Source organism: Arachis hypogaea, chromosome 3 (genome assembly GCF_003086295.3).
Source record: "Arachis hypogaea cultivar Tifrunner chromosome 3, arahy.Tifrunner.gnm2.J5K5, whole genome shotgun sequence".
NCBI classification, from domain to species: domain Eukaryota; kingdom Viridiplantae; phylum Streptophyta; class Magnoliopsida; order Fabales; family Fabaceae; genus Arachis; species Arachis hypogaea.
The window spans coordinates 112,297,895-112,305,538 of record NC_092038.1 but is presented as its reverse complement, the minus strand read 5'-3'; the positions used below and the strand labels follow the sequence as shown (position 1 = coordinate 112,305,538).

General features: G+C 37.1%; 1 non-coding gene across 1 annotated transcript; it reads right to left on the bottom strand.

The window, feature by feature from the left end:
* Positions 1–6,499: 6,499 nt before the first annotated feature.
* Positions 6,500–6,603, bottom strand: LOC112793901 (small nucleolar RNA R71). The gene has a single exon (XR_003198588.1). It is a non-coding gene; the product is annotated as a small nucleolar RNA R71 (small nucleolar RNA).
* Positions 6,604–7,644: the final 1,041 nt, after the last annotated feature.

Genomic DNA, 7,644 nt, shown 5'->3' with positions numbered 1-7,644 from the left:
AGTGGGCATTGAACGCACACTAGGGAGTGTCCATGCTGCTTCCTTGCTCCCTTGGTGGCATTGAATGCCAGTTTGGGCGGTCAACTTGGGAGGTTGGTCCTGTTTGGGTGTTGAACGCCAGAAAGGGGGTAGTTTGGGCGTTCAACGCCCGTTTTGGGCAGTCGTCTCCAAAGAAACGTATAAACCATTATATATTACTGAAAATCCCTAAACGTTAGCTTTCCAACACCATTGAGAGCGCTTTAATTGGACATATGTAGCTCCAGAAATGATCATTTGAATGTATAGAGGTCAGGATTTGATAACATCTGCTATCCTTTCTTCACCTCTGAATCAGACTTTGCCAAAACTTGTCAATTTCACCAAAAAATAATCTAAAATCATAAGAAAAATACAAAAGCCCAAAGTAGAATCCAAAAAGTGACTTTTTCACTAAAACTTACTGAAACATAATAAAACTTAACTAAATATGCTAAAAATAGTAAGAAAATAGCATCAAAAAGCGTATAAAATATCCGCTCATCAGAACACCAAACTTAAACTGTTGCTTATTCTCAAGCAACCAAAAAACAAGTAGGACAAAAAATAAGAGAAAGATACAATAAGTCTCAAAGTTTTCAATAAAGCTCAGTTTCAAGTATTGAATGGGGCTGATAGCTCTTTACTTCTGAGTTCTGAACAGTTTTTGCATCTCATTTTCCTTTGAAACTTAGAAATATTGACATTCCTTGGAACTATAATCCGGATGAAATTATTGGTTTTCTTCTTTTGGTTTTTCTTGATTCTTGAACATAGCTTCTTTTTAGTGCTTTGCACCAATTGAGCCTAGCCGTGACTCTAAGCATTTTGTTTTCCCGTATTATTACCACTAGATACATAAACGTCACAGGCACTTAACTGAGGGAACCCTTTGGATTCGAATTCAGCTTTGCTTAAATTTCAAGACACTGGTGACCAGATTTCTTTAGCGTACTCTTTAGCTTTGGATCACGACTTTAACTGCTCATTCTCAAGCGTTTTACTTGACACCTTCACACCACAAGCATATAGTTAGGGATAGCAACTCAATTGAGCTGTCTAGGCCAATTTTAACCCTCTTAACCATTGGTGCTCAAAGCCTTGGATCCTTGCTCTTTTCTTTTTTGAGCTTTTTACTTTTTTCTTTTTCTTTTATATATAATTTGTTTGCTGTTTTTTCTTGCTTCAAGAATCAATATTTTTTATTTTTCAACGAACCAATAATACTTCTCTAAATTCACTGTTCTTTAAGAACCAATATGCTCAACTTCAATATCAATTATGCACAGTTAATTCATACATTCAAAAGGTAAAGGAAAGGTCACCACATCTAAATAATTAGAATAACTTATGATGTAACTCAAGATCTCATGTATTTTACTACTTCTTTTTCAAAAATTTTCTTTTAAGCATGGTGGGGGATGCATAGGATATCCTATAACTGAAACAAAACAAAGAAAATGAACTACTAAATCAATGGGATTCTAAAAGTGATCATGCGAAAGTTAGAATAGAAAATAGGAAATAAGATAAAGGAAAGGATAATGAAACTTAACCACTTCAGTTATGGTGGCTGTTGATCTTCCAAGAAGATGATTCTCCTTCCTTTGGTGCTATTGATGATATCATAAACCCAGAGCTTGCTCTGTAATACCAAACTTAAGAACTTTGCTCTTCTTCGAGTAAAGAATATCAAAAGAAGAGAAAAATAGTAAAAGGAGGGAGAATAAAGCTAGAGAGGGAAGGGTGAGTAGGATAGGTGGGGAGGATGAGAGTTGGGGGGACCCACTGGCTTGTGACTTCGAAATATGAAGTCTCCTGTCCCTGCCTGGGCGTTGAATGTCCAACTCCTCTCTAGTCTGGCATTCAACACCAGCAAGTGTTCATCCATGGGCGTTGAACGCCTATTGGGGGTCAAAAAGGTGGCCTTTCCTCCTCCTGTATGGGTGTTGGACGCCCAGATTGCTCCCATTCTGGCGTTCAACACCAGTGATATTGAACGCCCAACGTCCCTCCTTGCCTGGCGTTCAACGCTAGCAAAGGGCTCTCCCTAGGGTGTTCTATTTTCTCTTCTGAATGTCTCTGTCTCTGTTTTAAGTGCTGCACATGATCACAAACATAAAAAAATCAAGGGAAAAACTATGTAATTTGATAGAAAATAACTAAAATGAAATCAAATGAGAATAAACAAAGGAACAAAAAACAATAGTACTCTACTCATGGTTGGGTTTCCTCCCAACAAGCGCTTCTTTACTGTCACTAGCTTGACATTTGATTGTTAAATTTCTTCCTTTTCTTCTAGTTGGTTAAAAGAAATGACTCCAAGCAAGAAGAGGAGAAGAATAGTGCCCTTGGATGTGAATTCCTCCTAATAAGCTTTCTTTTATTGTTATCAGCTTGATTTTTCTTGCTTATTAGGGTAGGTGATGAGCGGATAATTTATACGCTTTTTGGCATTATTTTTAGGTAGTTTTTAGTAAGTTTTAGTTACTTTTTAGTATATTTTTATTATTTTTTATGCAAAAATCACATTTCTGGACTTTACTATGAGTTTGTGTGTTTTTCTGTGATTTCAGGTATTTTTGGCTGAAATTGAGGGACCTGAGCAAAAATCTGATTCAGAGGCTGAGAAAGGACTGCAGATGCTGTTGGATTCTGACCCTCCTGCACTCAAAGTGGATTTTCTGTAGCTACAGAAGCCTAATTGGTGCGCTCTCAATTACATTGGAAAGTAGACATCTTGGGATTTCCAGAAATTTATAATAGTCCATACTTTGTCCGAGATTTGATGGCCCAAACTGGCGTCCAAACGCCCACCAGAGACCCTTTTCTGGAATAAAACGCCGGAACTGGCAGCAAAGCTGGAGTTAAATGCCCAAACTGGCACCCAAGCTAGCGTTTAACTCCAAGGATGGCCTATGCACGTGAAAGCTTCAAGTCTCAGCCCAAACACACACCAAGTGGGCCCCGGAAGTGGATTTTTGCACTATCTACTCATTTTCTATAAACCTAGGTTACTAGTGTAGTATAAATAGCACTTTTGACTATTGTATAAGGAGTCTTTGGATCATCTTTTAATCTTTGGATCACTTTTGGGAGGCTGGCCATTCGGCCATGCCTAGACCCTCTTCTTTTATGTATTTTCTACGGTGGAGTTTCTACACCTCATAGATTAAGGTGAGGAGCTCTGCTGTTCCTCATGAATTAATGCAAGTACTATTGTTTTTCCTTCAATTCATGCCTACTTATTCTCCAAGATATGCTCTCGTACTTAATTCAGTTAAGTCAGACTGAAGGGGTGACCCGTGACAATCACCCACTATCTTCAGTACTCGCTTAGCCATGATTCGCATGCCTGACAACCACAAAGTGGTCTACATGATATTCAACGTAGTCATTGGATGCCAGACGGAGTATACTCTCTTGGATCTCTGATCCACGGATTCGCATTGTCTCACCTGACAACAGAGCATCCAACCCCATGATTAGGATCTTCGTGGTATAGGCTAGAATCAATAGACAGCATTCCTGAGATCCGAAAAGTCTAAACCTTGTCTGTGGTATTCCAAGTAGGATCTGGGAAGGGATGATTTTGAGGAGCTTCAAACTCGTAAATGTTGGGCGCAGTGACAATGTGCAAAAGGATCAATAGATCTTATTCCGACACAAGTGAGAACCGACAGATGATTAGCCTTGCGGTAGCTGTGCCTGGTATTTTTCATCCGATACGAGAAATCCGACAGTTGATTAGCCGTACAGAGACCGTAGCCGGACTATTTTCACTGAGAGGATCATACAGCTTGCCATGGAAGGGAGCATGTATGATTGGATGAAGACAATAGGAAAGCAGAGGTTCAGAAGCAACAAAGCATCTTCAAACGCTTATCTTAAATTCCCACCAATGAATTACATAAGTATCTCTATGTTATTTTCCATCTTATCTATCTTTTAATTATCAATACCTCATTACCATTTGAATCTGTCTTACTGAGATTTACAAGATGACCATAGCTTGCTTCAAGCTGTCAATCTCCATGGGATCGACCCTTACTCAAGGCATTACTTGGACGACCTAGTGCACTTGCTGGTTAGTTGTGCGGAGTTGTGAAAAGTGTGATCACAATTTCGTGCACCAAGTTTTTGGCGCCGCTGCCGGGGATTGTTCGAGTTTGGACAATTGACGGTTCATCTTGTTGCTTAGATTGCGTAATTTTATTTTATGTTTAATCTTTTTATTTTTATTTTCGAAAAATACAAAAAAATTTTAAAAAATCATAAAAATCAAAAAATATTTTGTGTTTCTTGTTTGAGTCTAGTGTCAAATCCTAAGTTTGATGTTAATTGCCTGTTTTTAATTTTCTTAAGTTTTCAAAAAAAGTTCATGCATTGTGTTCTTCTGTGATCTTCGAGTGGTTCTTTATGATTTCCTTTGTCTGATCTTATGATTTTCCTGTTTTGTGTTTTATGTTATTTTTCATATGCATTTTCAAAATCATAGTGTTTGAACATTCAAAATTTATAAGTTTGGTGTCTTGCATGTCTTTCTTTTCTTAAAAATTTTCAAAAATATGTCCTTGATGTTCATCATGATCTTCAAAGTGTTCTTGGTGTTCATATTGACATTCAAAGTGTCCTTGCATGCATTACTTGTTTTGATCTTGCATTTTTATGTTTTATTTCATTTTTTTGTTTTTCTCTCTCTTAATTAAAAACTCAAAAATAAAAAATATATCTTTTCAAGTAAATAATACAGAGAAATGAAAATTCAGAACATAAAACAGAAGAATCACAGAAAAAAAGCTCACTGGCAATAAAATGCCAGTAAAGAGGCACTTTGGGCGTTAAACGCTAGAATGGCTATCATTCTGGGTGTTTAACCCCAGTAAAGCTATCATTCTGGGCATTAAATGCCAGAATGGACAACATTCTGGGCGTTTAACGCTAGAAATGGCAACATTCTGGGCGTTTGAAAAAACGCCCAGTAAAGAAGGATTTCTGGCATTTAACGCCAGCCAGGGCATCTGGTTGGGTGTTAAACGCCCAAATAGGCAGCCAAGTGGGCGTTAAACGCCAGAATAGATAGCATTCTAGGCGTTTAACGCCAGGATGACACAAGGGAGGTAATTTCATTTCCAATTCAATTTTTTTTTTCAAATTTTCATGTTTTAAATCATGATTTTTAAATCTTATCTTTCCACACTTTCAAAAATCCTTGCTAACAATTAATGTTTTAATTAAAAAATTGCAAGTTTGTTACTTTCTTGTTAAGAAAGGTTCAACCTTTGAATTTTAGAATCATATCTTTTAATTTCTTGTTAGTCAAGTCATCAATTTTAAAAAATCAATTCTTTTTCGATCATATCTTTTCTATCATATCTTTTTAAAATCAAATCTTTTTCAATCATATATTTTTAAAAATCAAATCTTTTTCAATCCTATTTTTTTTCAATTATATCTTTTTAAAAATCAAATCTTTTTCAATCATATTTTTTAAAAATCAAATCCTTTTCAATCATATTTTTTTATGTTGATTCCAAAATCTTTTTTTCTAACTTCTTATCTTTTCAAAATTATTTTCAAATCTTTTTCAAACTAATTACTATTTCTTATCTTTTTCAAAACCACCTAACCACTTTGTCACTTCCAATTTTTGAAAATTACTAACCCCTTTTTCAAAAATCTTTTTAATTAACTACTTGTTTTAAATTCAATTTTTGAATACTCTCTCTCTCTCTCTCTCTCACACATCTCTTTCTATTTATTTGCTAACACTTCTCTTTTACTTATAATTCGAACCCTCTCTCTCCCCCTATATTCGAATTCTTCTTATTCTCTTTCTACCTTATTCTTCTATTCTTCTTTTCTTCTGACACATCAAGGAATCTCTATACTGTGACATAGAGGATTCCACTACTCCCTTTGTTCTCTTCTTTCTCATATGAGCAGAAACAGGGATAAAAACATTCTTGTTGAAGCTGATCCTGAACCTGAAAGGACTCTGAAGAAGAGGCTAAGAGAAGCTAAAGCACAATACTCCGGAGAGGACCTTACAGAGAATTTTAAAAAAGAAGCAGACATGGCAGCTGAACCCAACAACAATGCCAGAGATGCAAGGAAGATGCTTGGTGACTATGCTGCACCAACTTCTAATTTCTTTGGAAGAAGCATCTCAATTTCCGCCATTGGAGCAAACAACTTTGACCTTAAGCCTCAATTAGTTTCTCTAAGGTAGCAGAATTACAAGTTTCATGGACTTCTATCGGAAGATCCTCATTAGTTCTTAGCTGAATTCTTGCAGATTTGTGATATTGTTAAGACCAATGGAGTTGATCCCAAGGTATACAGACTTATATTTTTCCCCTTTGCTGTGAGAGACAGAGCTAGAACATAGTTGGACTCACAACCTAGGGAAAGCCTAAACTCTTAGGACAAGTTGGTCAACGCCTTCTTGACCAAATTCTTTCCACCTCAAAAGATGAGCAAGCTCAGAGTGGACGTCCAAACCTTCAGACAGAAGGAAGGTGAATCCCTTTATGAAGCTTAGGAAAGATACAAGCAATAAACCAAAAGGTGTCCTTCTGACATGTTTCCAGAATGGAGCATCATATGTATATTCTATGATGGTCTGTCAAAAATGTCCAAGATGTCATTGGATCATTCTGCTGGTAGATCCCTTCATCTAAAAACACCTACAGAACCCAGGAACTCATTTAGATGGTTGCAAATAACCAGTTCATGTACAATTTTGAAAGAAATCCTTTGAACAATGGGATGACTCAGAAGAAAGGAGTTCTTGAGATTGAGACTCTGAATGCCATATTGGCTCAGAACAAAATATTGACTCAGCAAGTCAATATGATTTCTCAAAATCTGACTGGATTGCAAGCTGCATCCGGCAGTACTAAAGCCGCCTCTTCTGAAGGAGAAGCTTATGACCCTTAGAATCCTGCAATAGAAGATGTGAATTACATGCGAGAATCCTATGGAAACACCTATAATTCTTCAAGGAAGAATCATCCAAATTTCTCATGGAAGGATCCGCAGAAGCCTCAACAAGGCTTCAACAAAAATAATGGTAGGAGAAATAAGTTGGGCAATAGCAAACCTTTTCCATCATCTTCTCAGCAACAGACAAAGAATTCTGAGCAGAGCTTCTCTGGCTTAGCAAATATAGTCTCTAATCTGTCTAAGAACACTCTCAGTTTCATGAATGAAACAAGGTCCTCCATCAGAAATTCGGAGGCACAAGTGGGTCAGTTGAGTAAAAGAGTTACTGAAACTCCTCCTAGTACTCTCCAAAGCAATACAGAAGAGAATCCCAAAAGAGAGTGCACGGCCATAACTATAACCAAAATGGCCGAACCTGGAGAGAGTGAAAAGGCAGTGATTCCCAGTGAGGAAGACCTCAAGGGACGTCCACTGACCAATAATAAGTTCCCTATTGAGGAACTAGAGGAATCTGAGGCTCATACAGAGACCATAGAAGTTCCACTGAACTTACTATTGTCATTCATGAGCTCTAATGAATATTCTTCCTCTGAAGAGGACGAATACACTAATGAAGAGCAAGTTGCTCAGTATCTAGGAGCAATCATGAATCTGAATGCCAAGTTATTTGGTAATGAG